Genomic DNA, 17481 nt, shown 5'->3' with positions numbered 1-17481 from the left:
GTCCTACTAGGAGAGGTGAAGGTGTTGCCCACTATTTATCCTCTAAAACCTAGAGTCATGGAAGGACTATGTGAGTTAGGCTCCCTAGACGTGTGATGGTGATTTCCAGATGCCTACTGAGAAATCATGTCGATATAGTCGACGTTGTCACCCTTGAGGTTTATGACTGGTTAGATCAGTATAGTTGATGCCATGGCATATTCCAGTAGGGGACAAATAAGATGAGAGCAAAAGAGATTAGGAAGGATAAGATGATTCTAGAATAGCTTGGGAGCCTCGCTAGGGCAGGAATGACTATTAAGGTTGTAAAACTATAAATATTCAAAACTCAAATTCTAAAGTTTCCTCACATTAAACTAAAACTCAATTATGGAACACAATCCTTACATGATTACACAAATCGCTAAGATAATTATTGATATACTATAAAAACCTAAACTGCAAGACGAATATTTCCGAAGGAGGGGTATATGTAACGACCCATTGGATTATAGGGAACATAGGAATATTAGCATGCATATGATAGCCACATATGGATGCATCGCATGCACTGCACTAGTATACATACTAGTTAATATTGGAAAATGACTAAGTGTAGGTAATGAATTGATTTTGAAGCAAATACCTAACTCACCATAATATAATGATTATATCAAATGGAGTACTTGGTATGTGTACCATCATCATAATATATAATTCCAATATAAGTTTAATACATGGACTATACTAAATAAAAGGAAATTATGTTTATAGTAACTAGAAGAACTTGTATATGTATTATATTGACTAAAAAGAAACTAAATAAATATAACGGAAAGGACATATAACATTATCATAAATAATTCCCAAACAACTTTAATTAATTAATTTTAAATTTAATTTAATAAATTTTAACAAAATATAGGTTAATATATATATATATATATATATATAGCATTAAGAAAATAAATTATAAAAAAAATGATGTTCATGAACTAAATATAACACGTAATTCCATCACTTTTAATCTTATGAAACATAACCACCTCTAAAAGTAAAAGAGTAGTGTGGGAGTTGGAATTGTGCTTAGGGTAGAGTATGGGTGTGACTTGAGTGAGGTGTAGTTCGGACAAAGTAAGTTCCAAGATGGTCAAACCACCTCGCGGGAGCTTTATCGGGGGAGCAATACCACACCACATGGGTTTATATTGGGGGATATTTATTGAGGGAAAAATTACATAATATATTGGGGGATATATAGGGGGTAGAGGGTTTTTATATTGGGCAGGCATAAAAAATGGAGCCCACATTTAATTAAAAAATATAAAGGGGTATAAAAAATGTTAATAAAAAAATTGATACCTACAATATCTAGTGAAAGTAGGAGTCTTTAAATTGGGAAGTTGTATTGGGTTCGTATTGGTAAGGGGTTAAATAATGTGATTTTTAGAGATATTTTCCTATATGTAGTCAAATTAAAGGTATTTTTTAATATGTCATGAACGCACGTGATATGTAAGAGGTTCATTGAGTGAAGCCCCCGTGAACCACCTAAATGAAACATCGTGGTGTCTCACATTGCATTGGTGTTGATTGACTTGGTATGAAAGTCAGTTAAGGCCCCAAGTAAAATGTATGAGCATTACACTTAGATGGAACAAATATTTCTTTTATTTTTTAATAATTTTTGTTTAAATCAAATAATATTTCCTAGTTTCTCGAAGATGATAATATTCTTACATGTCACAGATTTTTGAGAATGCCAATCCAATTCGACTTTCACTATATAACTTGTGGGAGTTGGTTTGAATTTTAATAATGTTGATTTTCTTATTCTTGTTAGTTAGAACTGAGAGATATTTTTTATCTTCTAGATTGAGATTGACCATCCTTTTATAATATCTTAACCTCTTTTTATATCCTAATTATATTTTGTTTCAAAGAGAGGGGTATGAGAGTTTTATTAAAAAATAAAGTTGGGATCCACCCAAAAACCATTTCATTTCTTCAAAAGTGCCTGTTAGGATTCCAAGAAACTCTCCTAGGTTGTAGCTCAGAGATGCCTGGTAACATATAAATTCAACTATTGTTGCAAGGTTTAGTGGAAGGAATGATGGTTTGGTTCAAGCCAGATAACCACTTCTACTCTGTTTCACCCCAGACATGCATGAACACCCTCAGACTACAAGGCTTTAGACCACCAATGCTCACAGTTTAGAGATTTAGGTGAATATGGAGAATACTAACCACACCAGCAAATACACAAGACCATGTGATGGTCGGCTGCAACTAGTACAGAAACCTGCAAATCTAATCTATTAATGCAAAGATAGGATGACAGCTCTCCTGCATTAGATAGAAAGAAACCTGAGTAACCTATTTAGTGATGCATTCAACATTCTAACACAGAGATAAGATGATAGTTATCTAGTGTTAAACATTAAGAGATCAAGAACACAACACATCAGGCACAAGCTTAGAACAGAGGAAAATGGACAGTGAGCGATTAACAACAAAAGAAGCTTGTATTACTGAAAATGAAGATGAGACGCTGCAAGCGACAAAGTGTCTACAGTCTCCAGAAGTTGAACCTTACATCCAATGCCAACCCTGATTACATCTTTCTTCTGGGTATTTATAAGTTTACATTACAATGGCACCTAGCTGTTTAGGTATGGAGGGGTCTTAATTGACCACCAACTGCATTTAGTTGTCTGATGGAGTCTCGAAATGAGGTTTCTTTCTTTACTGTGTAAATCTGATCTGCACAACTGTTGTGTTGTCCTTTAGGCGATTGGAATGCTCGCAGTAGGGAAGTCCATGACTGATAAATTCTGTTACAGAGTCGTGCTATGTCCTTTTATCCCTTTGGCCATATATTCTGTTTAATGTGGTTGTTGGGGATCTTAATGTAACCGGTCTTGGCAGAGCTGGTCATCTTCATCTTCGGGCAACAGAATGGTCATAGGACATGGGATGCACAGGTAAGTGGACAGTTGGGATGGGTGAGAGAGACGATCGTCAGATCGGGGAAATGAATGACAGAGATGGCTCGGCGAAGGCTATTGGCCGAGTTGGGAGCGGGGTGCATTAGGGCCATTGGATCTTCAGCGGATGGATTGGACGGTCATCGGGTGATGGAGTTGTGCAGGTGCTAATGGGTGAGGGTGGTTAACTTAGGCGGTAATGGCTTTCATCGCACTGCTTTCGGGCGCTAAGTGGTAATTGCCTGGGGCCGAGCGATTCCACTCAACGAACGACAGGTAGTAGTAGATGAGAGAGAAAAACCACTCTCATCGCACGCTATCATTCGATCTAGTTTCCCGGGCGATATGTGCGAAGGCCGTCAGATCTCAGTGGAGATGATCTGACGGTGGAAAGTGGTCGAGCGGGTCGCCTTTATCGGGTGCGATGTGAGCCGTTGGATTGGCGGGGGCTAATCAACGGTGGGGATGCAGTGCGATGGGTTACGAGTGCGCAAGGCATATGGATAAGGTTTTATGGTTAGTTTAGCTTTGCGCTTAGGGTTGAGGCCAAAAGGGAATTTTGTCGGATTTGGAAGGTTTGTTTAGGAAATGGGGAAGGTTAAAGGTAAGAGGGGTGAGGGAAGAAAGGGAAAAGTGACCAATGTAAGACTCTTTTGGGATACAACCAAACAGACGAGGCTTCTCTCTACTATTAGAAAGTCAGCGCTGCATAGTAGAGCTGACACTAGCTCCTTCTGGGGATGAAATCCTCCCTGTGAGGTTTCAAGAACTGTAGACCACTTCCTTTCTTATAGAAACAAGATCAACAAGATTTACTAGTATTCCATTGGGAATGGAGTCTAATTAAGCCTACACTTAAAAGTGTAAAAGAACATATTTACAATGCTAGGGCCTAAAGGCCTTAAACAACATAAACCTTCAAAAACTGCCCATTAACTGGGCCATAAAAAATTGTTTCTCCTTCCATACTTTGCAACATGAAAGTGTTGTTCCCCTGGACCTGAGCAATGACAAAATGTCCGGTCCACAGAGCATTGAATTTTCCATGATTGCCTTTCTTTTCTTTCAATGCATCCCATTTAAGAACCAAGTCTCCAATTTGAAAATTGTCCATCTTTGCCTTTCTGTCAAAGGCTTCCTTGATTCTCTTTTGATGTGCTGCAGACTTTTCAATTAACTGGTCCCTGATTTGATGCACTTCAGCCAAGTCGCTAATCCTCTTTGCCATGTCATTTTCCTCATTCTACTCTTCCTGTAAGAACTTGGCCACAAGGAGGGTCAACTGGATTGGGAATACAGCCTCAGTGCCATATACCAGCTTGAACAGAGAATTCCCTATGGATTTCTTGGTGGTCACCCTGTCAGCCCTCAATGCAAACTTCAGTTTAGAATCCCAGTTCCTTTTGTTGTCTTCCAACATCTTTTTGATTATCCTTATCAGGCTCTTATTGGATGATTCTGCTAGACCATTGCCTTGAGGGTAATATGAGGTGGAATGCACTAGCTTAATTCCCATTGAGTCACACATGTCTACCAACTCTTTTGCCCTGAAGGCTACTGCATTGTCTGTAACCAATTTGTGTGGACAGCCAAACCTAGTGAAAATGTTTTCTGTCAAGAACTTCATGACAACATGGTGGTCAGCCTTCTTAGTAGGGATGGCCTCAATCCATTTAGTGAAGTAGTCAGTGGCTACTAAGATCCATCTGTGCTGGCCACTAGAATGTGGATTAATTTCCCCTATGAAATCCAAGCCCCACTGCTGGAAAGGGCCACTGGCATGTATTGGCTTCAAGGGTAAGGATTTCAACTGCTATTTTCCTTCAAACCTCTGGCACCTGTCACAAGATTTTACAAATAAAAAAACATCAGAAAATAGAGTGGGGCAATAATACCCAGCTCTAAGGATCTTGTGCGCTGTGGTTTTCCAATAGTGATGTCCTCCACAGATGCTGGAATGAAACTGATGCATGACCTCCACAACTTGTTCTTTGTCTAGACATCTTAAGAGGATTCATGATGGATCCCTCCAATAAAGTAGGCTTTCATGAATACAATACTTGGCTGCTTTTAGCTTAACGGTCCTGGCTTGGCTCGGGCTAAGACCTGGTGGAACCTCTAGTCTTAGCAGAAACTGAGCTATTTTATCATACCATTCACAAGAAGCCAGATTTTCAACCAAAGATTGGTTCTGCCCTCGTCCAACTATTTCTCCCCCTGTCTTTCTGTCATCTGAGTTTGTGCTTATCCAATTCATGTCCAGCATCCGATAACTTTCTTCAGCCATCAGCTTGGCAAGGCCTTGACCCTTAATAAGCTTGGTGGGCTTCAGTTCTACGTTGAATTCCATAAGCTTTGCAATCCATTTAGCCCTTCTTCCATCAACATCTGGTTGCGTTAGGACATCCTTTACTGAAGCAGAGGGCACATATGAAATTACCTTGGAGTGCAGAATGTAGATTCGGAAAGCTTTTAAAGATTTGATAAGAGCATAAGCTTGCTTTTCGATAATATCATACCTTAGTTCAGCATCCCTTAAGGTTTTGCTGAAAAATGCCATTGGATGCTCTGAATCCTCATCATCTTTCTGCAAAAGGACTATTGCAAGGGTGTCACAGGAAGCAAAGGAGAAGATATGGAACTCCTTGCTATAGTCTAGGCTGATCAAAGTGGGAGCTTCCATAATAGCTCTTTTGATACTTCAAGAGATTTTCTTATTGCATCGGTCCATTTGATCTTTGATCCCTTTTTCAGCATAGAGGTGATGTGTTTTACCAATTCTACAAAATTAGGAATAAACCTCCTTACAAAGTTTATTTTGCCCAAAAAGGATTGGATGTCCTTTTTTTATCTTGGAACAGACAAGGCCTGTATTGCTTTCACTCTCTCTGGGTCAATCTTGACACCTGCAACAGAAACAATGTGTCCTAGAAGCTTGCCCTCTTCTAAAGCAAATTGTGACTTCTTAGGATTCACTGATATCCCAAACCTTCTGCACTTCAGAAACACTTTCTTCAAATGCTGCAAATGATCTTGATGGCTACTGGAGTATACTGTTATATCATCTAGGTAGACAAGGACAAACTTATCCTTCTCTCCTATAAACGCTATATCCATGGCTCTTTGAAAGGTAGCCCTAGCATTCATCAACCCGAAGGGCATCCTGGAGTACATAAAAGTGCCCCAAGGAGTGGTGAAAGTAGTCTTTTCTTGGTCATCTAGATGTACAACAACTTGGTTATACCCTGAAAATCCATCCAGGAACGACATAACTTTAGCTCGTGAAACTTTCTATAGGAAATGTTCCATCTTGGGCAGGGGATAGTTGTCTTTCTTAGAGCATTTGTTCAGGTTCTTGAAATCAACACACAACCTGATTTCTCCACTTTTCTTCCTCACCACTACCAAGTTGGCTACCCACTTTGAATATCTCAGAGGAACTATGATTTTGGCAGCCAACAACTTCTTGATTTCTTTTTCAATCAGAGGGAGGAGCAAAGGATTTATGGGTCTCAGCTTCTATTTGAAAGGAATGGTGTCTTTCTCCAATGGGATCTTATGCTGAATGATATTTTTGTCATAAGTTTTAAGATCACTGTATTCCCAGGCAAAGACATCAGCAAATTTCTTAATTAAGGTGCAGTACTCAGAACTTTGGGTAGTAAACAAATGGGTGGACAGATTTATATAGTTTGGATGATCTGGACTCACTATGTTATGCCTATGGACTGCAGACTGAATTTCTTTTTGGGAAATCTTATGAGGCACATCATTATGGTCAAACAGCTTCTCTAGAGGCACTAGCCCTCTAGGTATATGATTGCTAGGCAACTGTACAATGCTGTCCTGGCCAATTTTGTTCCTTAGCTGGGGCTGGGGACATCCCTCAAAGGTTTCATTCTCTTGATTAATTTTCATTTCAGAGAATTCATCAATGACTTTCAGAAACCTATTTACTTCATCATCATCCTCAAATACTTTCCAGTGTTGGACATTATCAGGCAAGGATGGTCTATATTTTACTTGGACTTCATAAGCCAATCTAGGCGGCATGGGAGGGATGAACATGCTAGCAAACACAGCGAGGGAATCAGCAAGCTGATTTTTTACTGTAGGAATATATGAGATACAAAAGCTATCAAAAAAGTCTTTGAGTCTCCATACCTCATCTCTGTATGCTTTCAGCCTTGGGTGCCTTGCTTGGAATGTTTTGTTCACTTGTTGAATGATGAGATCAGCATCTCCAAACACATTTATGTCTTTGATTCCCATGTCTTTGGCAACATTTAAGCCCAATATCAGAGCCTCATACTCTGCTATATTGTTGGTGAACTAATGTTGTTGGGAAAAGTATCCAATTCGGAATGCCCCTATCCAACTCTAAGAGGTGATAGTGCCTTAGCAACAAACAAGGTAAACTAATTGAGTATTCTTCTTTATGAAATGTAAATGAGGAGAAAGGATCTAACTAACCTGTGTCTTTCGCTAGTTTGTTGATCCAATTGCTCCTCTCTTCTGTAGCTCCTAGCTCCTAGCTCCCTCACCGGCCCAGCTTCACCGAATTCCTGCAAGATCACAAGAGAGAGAAACTACGAGAAGATACAGATATACATTCATAAAAAGCTCAAGATCATATTAAGCTAAACATGTAAGCATAACAAAACATCATTGGTACACAACATGTAGGAGAAAGTCAAATAGTTTATTGATAGAGTAATAAAGTCCAAGAGGAGATACAACCAAGTGAGGCCTGATCCAACATCTACCTCCCAGCAAAAGAATCCCTTCCTCTCCTCCAACAAAGCATAAATCACCCAATGCACTAATCTCAATCTCAAACCAACAGCAATTCTCTGCAAAGTACAAAATTCCACCCTCCTAAACCTCTGGGTGAGAGATCCATATATAGATGTGAGCAGAGAGGATGAGTCAGCTCATGTTTTGACTTGTGGCTTCTCACTGTCAGTTCTTGCTTCCACTTGGAGGTTGAGAACCTCTTACTCATCACTAGTCGAATTCATTGAGGCAAGTGTCATTGAGGAAGATTCTGGAAGCTTCCAGGGTCTTTCCACCTCGTTGAATGAACTTTCCATTTGTCAATTCCCGCTCAGCGCACCCTGGTAGTGCTTCTACCTGCGTTGCAGTGCAGGTAGCCAGTGCAGACTTTGCATTTCAGCGCAGACAGCTAGTGGAGCTCCTGAATTGATCCTGATTTGACCATTTCTGAGTGGTTTTGGTGGAGAACTTCTGGGAGAAGCTATCATTGGTTGACCTTGTTCCTTTAGGGGTAGGGACAACTTATTTAGGGACTTTGGATCCCTTGGATTATTGACATTTCATGCCCAATGCTGTAAGGCACAAAAATGTCTATAACAGTTGCCCCCTAAAGTATGAGGCCGTTTATCGGGTGAAATGCTTTATTAGGAGGATCCGAAGTTCTTCTAATGCTGGGAGGAGGCCTGTAACAAGATACAATACAATACATTATTTCTCATACTGCTTTCATAATCTAGCTGAGGCGGGCATTCCCATGCTCAGCTTTATAAATTCATTTTTCTGTACATAGAATAGACAATCGTCTGATGGTAGACTGATGATTTTGATGAAATCATCATCCTTTTTGGTAGGATGATTATCTGCTGCAATGATGTACATGTCAATGTCTTTATCTTTCCTGAACATATATCGTAGCCCGGATGGATGAAACTAGATCCGGGGTCTTCAATCTCGTTCGATCTTCACTCTAAGTACAAGTCGATCCATGTGAGAAATGTTCTGAAGTCGAACATGGACAGACATCGCTTGATTACCAGTCAATGATGTGAACTGTTAACAAGCGCGAGAGGAATCACCGATAATGATAATGACCCTCAAGGTACTGCAGTACAATTCACGTGGTGTGAATAAAGGACTTGGCGTCGAACACCACGCAAAATCTTTCGGTCGAAGGTCATTGATGTATACCTGTCGCCGGAAGTGAGAAACTTGCCATTGAGGCATGCAAGCTTCAAAGTACTGAAGGGGGTGTTCCTAGATCAACTTCTTGGATAATGAGCCGATGTCGACAAGAAGCGATCCGTCAAAGGAGGGCCTTAATGTATCCCACATCAGTGACACGGAACGGAGCAAATGATTTTGATGGAGGTGAAAACGATCCGATGATATATGGTTCAGGGTGGCGGTCATGAAAGGATGAAGGATAATGTATGGTAGTGGATGGGACACAGTTGACTTCTCTGGATGACTTCTCTTGAACATATCGGCGACGCTTGTGTGATGGATTGGTAGCATTTACCCCAAAGATGGATGGTATGGCGAGACCATGGCGATGTGACCGGTGAATGAAACAACCCAACCCGACTCAGGCACGGAGTGGAAGTGTCATGTTCAAAAGCGACTTGCTACCAATAAAAGTTCTTTGAGTTTCTCCCAATTTTTCCCAAGTCATTTCTGACCAGTACCTCTTTATTTTTGTCAAGCTTGAGGAGGATAACATATGCTTGTTCTATAATTTGCCCTTCGGGCAAACCCATCGCTATGTTTTAACGAGCCTAGCGATAGTGAAACTCGTTCTCGTCTAAAGACAAGTTTGTTGCTATTAATGTTTTTTTAACGAGTTTAACGACAAAGATAACTCGGTCCCTTTTCATTTTTAGAGAGTCTAAAAAGGTACGTAAAGATAACTCCAAAGTTCCTTTTTCGTCATCTAATCCCTTAAGTCCGAAAAAGTATAAAATAATACAGAAGGGATGAGTTTTCGATAGTTTTAACGAGTCGAATAAAACAAGCGCTCGATCTTTTTGTGCAATAATCCCTCAGGTCCAAAAAGATTAAAATCTAGAGGAGGGATAGCACTTCCGGTCGCTTTAACGAGCTGGAAGGCCAAAACTCGGCAATCTTTTCATATTTTACGAGTCAGATGAAAAGAGCTTAAAGAAGACTCGTCTTTTGAGGAACGAGTGATAAAACGGGTAGCAGTTGATTCCAGGTAACGGTTGGAATTTTCCAATCACGGCAGTGTCACAAGGATGGCTAATGAAATCACTCTTCGCAGCTGTTCCTCAAAATGGGTAAACAATCAAATGGAGGTGAATGATCGGCCAATGGAAAAGTGGAGGTGATGGTGCAAACACGACCAAAGCTTTAATGGCTAATAATTTACATTCGCAGTGGTTATTTACCGGGTAGTTCATTTTTTAACGAGCTTAAACACGGGTTGAAACACTTGCTCGATCTTATGTTTATTTTTTAACGAGCATGAACTATACGTTAAAACTGCTCGATAATCCAGTCATATGATAAGAATGTCTCATGTAAGATGCCATTTTTTATGGAGCTTGCGCCTTACCAAAGCTATGCCCCGCATCCTTTCGTTATGCAAGTTCGGAAACGACTAATCCTACGAGTTTAAAGGGTTAGACCTACGGGTTTAAAGGGAGGACCTAAAAATTTAAAAAATAAATAGTCGCTCCTTGCTTGCACTCCAAAAGGTTTGCATGCCCCCAGGTATAAAGTATGGTTTCAAGGTTACCCCTCAATTTGCAGATAAAACATTTGTTCTACCAGGAAAGGCCTACCTCTTTCAGGTTACCCAAAGATTGTTCTATTAATCTTTCAAACAAAACATTTCTTCGGCGGTGTCTACCGAGATAGACAAAGGTGAGTGACAACGAGCGCCAAACACATAACTTTGACAAAAGAATCTTATTCTAGAATAACCCCTCTTCCAAGACGGACGGGGTACAGACTAGTCATATTCTCCCGCGGAAACCTACCCTATACCCAAAATTTTCCTGCCAAAGCAGACCAGGATGCATGCCCCCTGGGTTCCCGCCATATCCCTCCGAATTACTCGCGCTCATCGGGAGGACGGACCGTGGGTTGAGACATTTCTTGCGTGAAGAGACCATTTAGGGATGGTATATGACTATTTGCGATGCGTGATTCGGGAAATGAAAGCTGGTCCACGAACGACCATCACGTTCATTTGAACGGTCTTCCCTTTCAATGTTATGGGCACATTGGGGAGGATCCCTAAAGGTCTACTGGTTCCTTTATCAAAGCCTGTCAGATTTCTCATTTCAGGCAAAAGCGCTGGCGAACCAAGCGCTTTCAAAGCAACAGAGGAAAGGATACATGAAATGTCAATAATCCAAGGGATCCAAAGTCCCTAAATAAGTTGTTCCTACCCCTAAAGGAACAAGGTCAACCAATGACAGCTTCTCCCAGAAGTTCTCCACCAAAAACCACTCAGAAATGGTCAAATCAGGATCAATTCAGAAGCTCCACTAGCTGTCTGCGCTGAAATGCAAAGTCTGCACTGGCTACCTGCACTGCAACGCAGGTAGAAGCACTACCAGGGTGCGCTGAGTGGGAATTGACAAATGGCAATTTCATTCAACGAGGTGGAAAGACCCTGGAAGCTTCCAGAATCTTCCTCAATGACACTTGCCTCAATGAATTCGACTAGTGATGAGTAAGAGGTTCTCAACCTCCAAGTGGAAGCAAGAACTGACAGTGAGAAGCCACAAGTCAAAACATGAGCTGAATCATCCTCTCTGCTCACATCTATATATGGATCTCTCACCCAGAGGTTCAGGAGGCTGGAATTTTGTACTTTGCAGAGAATTGCTGTTGGTTTGAGATTGAGATTAGTACATTGGGTGATTTATGCTTTGTTGGAGGAGAGGAAGGGATTCTTTTGCTGGGAGGTAGATGCTGGATCAGGCCTCACTTGGTTGTATCTCCTCTTGGACTTTATTACTCTATCAATAAACTATTTGAGTTTCTCCTACATGTTGTGTACCAATGATGTTTTGTTATGCTTACATGTTTAGCTTAATCTAATCTTGAGCTTTTTATGAATGTATATCTGTATCTTCTTGTAGTTTCTCTCTCTTGTGATCTTGTAGGAATTCGGTGAAGCTGGGCCGGTAAGGGAGCTGGGAGCTAGGAGCTACAGAAGAGAGGAGCAATTGGATCAATAAACTAGCGAAAGACACAGGTTAGTTAGATCCTTTCTCCTCATTTACATTTCATAAAGAAGAATACTCAATTAGTTTACCTTGTTTGTTGCTAAGGCACTATCACCTCTTAGAGTGGGATAGGGGCATTCCGAATTGGATACATTTCCCAACAACAAATTGGCGACTCCGCTGGGGAGAGTATCTTGTTGGTTTACTTGTGTTTCTATTGCTATTCATTCCATAAACTCAAGAGTGCCAAATCGAACTGCATTCGCTATTTACAAATGCAAATTAGAGATCAGCTACTCTAGCCCTCTCACTGGGCCTGTTTATGATCTGAGAAGCTGATCCACAAGTGCTCTAACAGCCCTTTGTGATAGATCTTAGTCCTCCTATAAATCATCCTCCTAATTGTACCTAATTGATAGCTTTTATCCGGCCAAAAACTGTAGATTTAACTGCAAATCGTAACCCAGAACCCAGAAACAACTCTCGTTTCTGCTTCAGCGCAGACTCTGTGAAGAGGTTCTGCATTTCAACGCAGGTCCCGTGAAGGCTACCTACGCTGAATGTCAAAACCTCTGTGTTAGGAGTGCGCTGATCAGTCATTGCCCTGTGCAACTATGGTTCCCTGCTTCCTTTTGCTCAGTTTTATCTCTGTTTTTGCAGCCTGTTATCAGTCAATGTGCCTATCTGAAACCCCTTTTCTTTGCCTCAATTCTGCCTCAGTTGTATAAAGAAACTGTATTTGTTCTTTGTGTATTTGTTACATCATTTGCAGTTTCCCATTACAAAAGTAAACTAGTCATACTGTCGCCCTTAGATCTAGACCTGTCGTAAGTGTTGTTTTGATCTTAGGAGTGAGTTTGTTTGCTGTTCACAGTTGATTTAGCTTTTACTTTTGTCTTTTGGTTTGAATTTATGCATTTCTAGTGTCGAAACAAGTAAATCATAAAGTGTCGTAATCGTCTTTTTGATTTTGAAAAAGGAACTTGTTTATGTTTTCACTTGAAATCGAATTCAAATTTGTACAACAGCTTTCTTTTTAGGCATCAATATTAAGAAAGCGAAAAGAAATACATGCATTTGTGCATTTGCATTTTGATAGTTTGCATGTTGATTTAGGAAAAGTGCATTACAGTGTGCTATATGCTCTTTGAGAAAAGATGGTGTCTTTCTTTTCCCCTTGTAGCTAGGATTTTCATTGTTGAAAAGATATAAAAGCTTGCTTATCATCTTTAGACTGCATTTAGGAATTGTATCATACATCTCGTGGTGATCCAAAAAGGAAAACTTCTAAGAAAGATCAACCTAAAATAAATTGAATGAACTTAACAACGCTTTGTAACTTAACGCACAACATAGAGGTCTAGGCTAGAGACGTGTTCCGGCGTCGTAAAACCTGGTGACTGTCGATCTCGCTGATGGTTGGGTGATTCCTCCTGAGGGACGATAGTGCCAGTACGGATTGTGCTCCTACGTACCGTCGAGTATATATTGGGAGACCCCTATAGGCATAAAACCTTTATCCTTAGGAAGCCGTGTCGGCCGCCCTACTGATCGCAATGCACTGAACACAGCATTCAGGAAGATTGACCGCTCGTACCTTAAAAAGTATTCTGCAGTTTTGCGAAAAGTTTGGCACACCCTCTACCTAGAACTCCAGAGCAGTTCCTTTTGGCCTTTTTCAGACTCAATAACGGAAAAAGTCCATCCGAGCATTTGTCACTTCGGGCTCGTTAAAACATCGAAGGAGACTAGAGTCATCTTTAGCTTTTTCTCGACTCTTTAAAACTGAAAAAGCAAGTTGTGTCTAAAGCGTCGTTAAAATTTATTTTAAACGGAACAATCACCCCTTTTTCCTGCGTTGATCTTTAGGTTGAGAAAATGGAACCCACCAACCAAGGAATTCCCCTTGGTGGAAATCCTAGTCCCTTCTCCTCTTGGGGAGATGTTGGTGCGCCCCATATGGCCACATTGTCGCTTCCAGGACTGACAATTGGCTTGCCGGTCTGGCTCTTCTCAACCAATGTCATTCAGAACACCACTATTCCTGAACAGTCGAATCAACAGTTAGACCAGTCCAGAGTTGCCCACCAGCCTTCTACTTCCTCTAATTCTTCCTCTCCTCCTTCCTCTTCACTTGACGGAACTGGTAAAACAAAAAACCAAGTTCCTAAGGAGAAGAAGGAAAAGAAGAAGAAAGAGAAGAAGAAAAAGGAGCCAAAAGCGACTGGGGGCAAACAAGTGTCGTCTGACAAAAATCCACACACAGCACTGACTAGGCCTAAATCGCCATGTGTCATATGCAAGGGAGACCACTTCCACAGAGATTGTCCCTGCATCCCTCGGATACTAAGGGACTGGTGTCCCCGTTTGCACAATCCGGTAGCATCAGCCTCTAATAGCCATGTTGAATGCATACCGTCAACTAGCGAAAGTGAAGTCCTTGGACAAAAAGGGAGAGCTAGATCCCCCTATAGACTGTGCGAAGGCGACCATGCCATTCACCGTTGTCCCTTCTTAGACGAAGCGAAAAGAGTTTTAGATGATCGTCCGGTTTCACCGTTACGACTTCCTCCTGGATATAAAAAACTCTTGCTGAGTCCTTCGTTAGTTGAAAATCCAGCTGGCCCGCTTAAGTGGTCAGCTGAAGCGCCAGTCATTGAAGATGAACCAGCTGAATCCATACCTGACGAAAGTCAAAAGGTCGAGACGGCAGTTGACCCGGTATTGCCTTCAGAGGATTTATCTTCGAATGATACAGTCACTGAAGAGGATAAAGATGACACCATCCAAATTCTCTTCATCAACACAGACTCCGACGAACACGGGGGCAATGCACCCATTCCTTTATCGCAGGAAGGAAGTTCTTCAGAGCAATATCCGGCCGTTTACTCGGTCCCACCGCCAAGCAACCTAGTTGTATCCTTCGACTGGAACCAACTAGGCAGACCCCGTTTGCCAGCCAGCATACCATTCAGAATTATCGTTCAAATATACAGAATGGTCATGGCTGGCACCATCGTTGATGAGGGGGCATCTGTGAGTATCCTTTCCTCTATTGCTTGGAAAGCGCTTGGTTCGCCAGCGCTTTTGCCTGAAATGAGAAATCTAACAGGCTTTGATAAAGGAACCAGTCGACCTTTAGGGATCCTCCCCAATGTGCCCATAACATTGAAAGGGAAGACCGTTCAAATGAACGTGATGGTCATTCAAGGACCCTTGGATTATAACCTACTCCTTGGACGAGACTATATATATTGCATGGGAGCCGTCGTCTCCTCACTCTTTAGAGTAATGTGTTTTCCGCATTAAGGAAGAGTGGTCAAGCTCGTGGACCAGCTTTCATTTCCCGGATCACGCATCGCAAATAGTCATATACCATCCCTAAATGGTCTCTTCACGCAAGAAATGTCTCAACCCACGGTCCGTCCTCCCGATGAGCGCGAGTAATTCGGAGGGATATGGCTGGAACCCAGGGGGCATGCGTCCTGGTCTGCTTCGGCAGGAAAACTTTGGGTATAGGGTAGGTTTCCGCAGGAGAATATGACTAGTCTGTATCCCGTCCGTCTTGGAAGAGGGGTTATTCTAGAATAAGATTCTTTTGTCAAAGTTATGTGTTTGGCGCTCGTTGTCGCTCACCTTTGTCTATCTCAGTAGACACCGCCGAAGAAATGTTTTGTTTGAAAGATTAATAGAACAATCTTTGGGTAACCTGAAAGAGGTAGGCCTTTCCTGGTAGAACAAATGTTTTATCTGCAAATTGAGGGGTAACCTTGAAACCATACTTTATACCTGGGGGCATGCAAAGCTTTTGGAGTGCAAGCAAGGAGCGACTATTTATTTTTTAAATTTTTAGGTCCTCCCTTTAAACCCGTAGGTCTAACCCTTTAAACTCGTAGGATTAGTCGTTTCCGAACTTGCATAACGAAAGGATGCGGGGCATAGCTTTGGTAAGGCGCAAGCTCCATAAAAAATGGCATCTTACATGATACATTCTTATCATATGACTGGATTATCGAGCAGTTTTAGCACATAGTTCATGCTCGTTAAAAAATAAACATAAGATCGAGCAGTTTTAGCACATAGTTCATGCTCGTTAAAAAATAAACATAAGACAGAGCAGTGTTTTTCCGCGTTTAAGCTCGTTAAAAAATAAACTACCCTCCGATAAATAACCACCGTGAATGTAACATTATCAGCCATTAAAGCCTTGGTCGCGTTTGCACCGTCACCTCCACTTTTCCATTGGCCGATCATTCACCTCCATTTGATTGTTTACCCATTTTGAGGAACAGCTGCGAAGAGTGATCTCACTTAGCCATCCTTGTGACACTGCCGTGATTGGAAAATTCCAACCGTTACCTGGAATCAACTGCTACCCGTTTTATCACTCGTTCCTCAAAAGACGAGTCTTCTTTAAGCTCTTTTCATCTGACTCGTAAAATATGAAAAGATTGCCGAGTTTTGGCCTTCCAGCTCGTTAAAGCGACCGGAAGTGCTATCCCTCCTCTAGATTTTAATCTTTTTGGACCTGAGGGATTATTGCACAAAAAGATCGAGCGCTTGTTTTATTCGGCTCGTTAAAACTATCGAAAACTCATCCCTTCTGTATTATTTTATACTTTTTCGGACTTAAGGGATTAGATGACGAAAAAGGAACTTTGGAGTTATCTTTACGTACCTTTTTAGACTCTCTAAAAATGAAAAGGGACCGAGTTATCTTTGTCGTTAAACTCGTTAAAAAAACATTAATAGCGACAAACTTGTCTTTAGACGAGAACGAGTTTCACTATCGCTAGGCTCGTTAAAACATAGCGATGGGTTTGCCCGAAGGGCAAATTATAGAACAAGCATATGTTATCCTCCTCAAGCTTGACAAAAATAAAGAGGTACTGGTCAGAAATGACTGGGGAAAAATTGGGAGAAACTCAAAGAACTTTTATTGGTAGCAAGTCGCTCTTGAACATGACACTTCCACTCCGTGCCTGAGTCGGGTTAGGTTGTTTCATTCACCAGTCACATCGCCATGGTCTCGCCATACCATCCATCTTTGGGGTAAATGCTACCAATCTATCACACAAGTGTCACCGATATGTTCAAGAGAAGTCATCCAGAGAAGTCAACCGTGTCCCATCCACTACCATACATTATCCTTCATCCTTTCATGACCGCCACCCTGAACCATATATCATCGGATCGTTTTCACCTCCATCAAAATCATTTGCTCCGTTCCGTGTCACTGATGTGGGATACATTAAGGCCCTCCTTTGACGGATCGCTTCTTGTCGACATCAGCTCATTATCCAAGAAGTTGATCTAGGAACACCCCCTTCAGTACTTTGAAGCTTGCATGCCTCAATGGCAAGTTTCTCACTTCCGGCGACAGGTATACATCAATGACCTTCGACCGAAAGATTTTGCGTGGTGTTCAACGCCAAGTCCTTTATTCACACCACGTGAATTGTAATGCAGTACCTTGAGGGTCATTATCATTATCGGTGATTCCTCTCGCGCTTGTTAACAGTTCACATCATTGACTGGTA

Source organism: Pinus tabuliformis, chromosome 8 (genome assembly GCF_031772625.1).
Source record: "Pinus tabuliformis cultivar Carrire ecotype Pingquan chromosome 8, CPIR1, whole genome shotgun sequence".
Classification (NCBI taxonomy): Eukaryota; Viridiplantae; Streptophyta; class Pinopsida; order Pinales; family Pinaceae; genus Pinus; species Pinus tabuliformis.
This window is presented reverse-complemented; position numbering follows the sequence as displayed.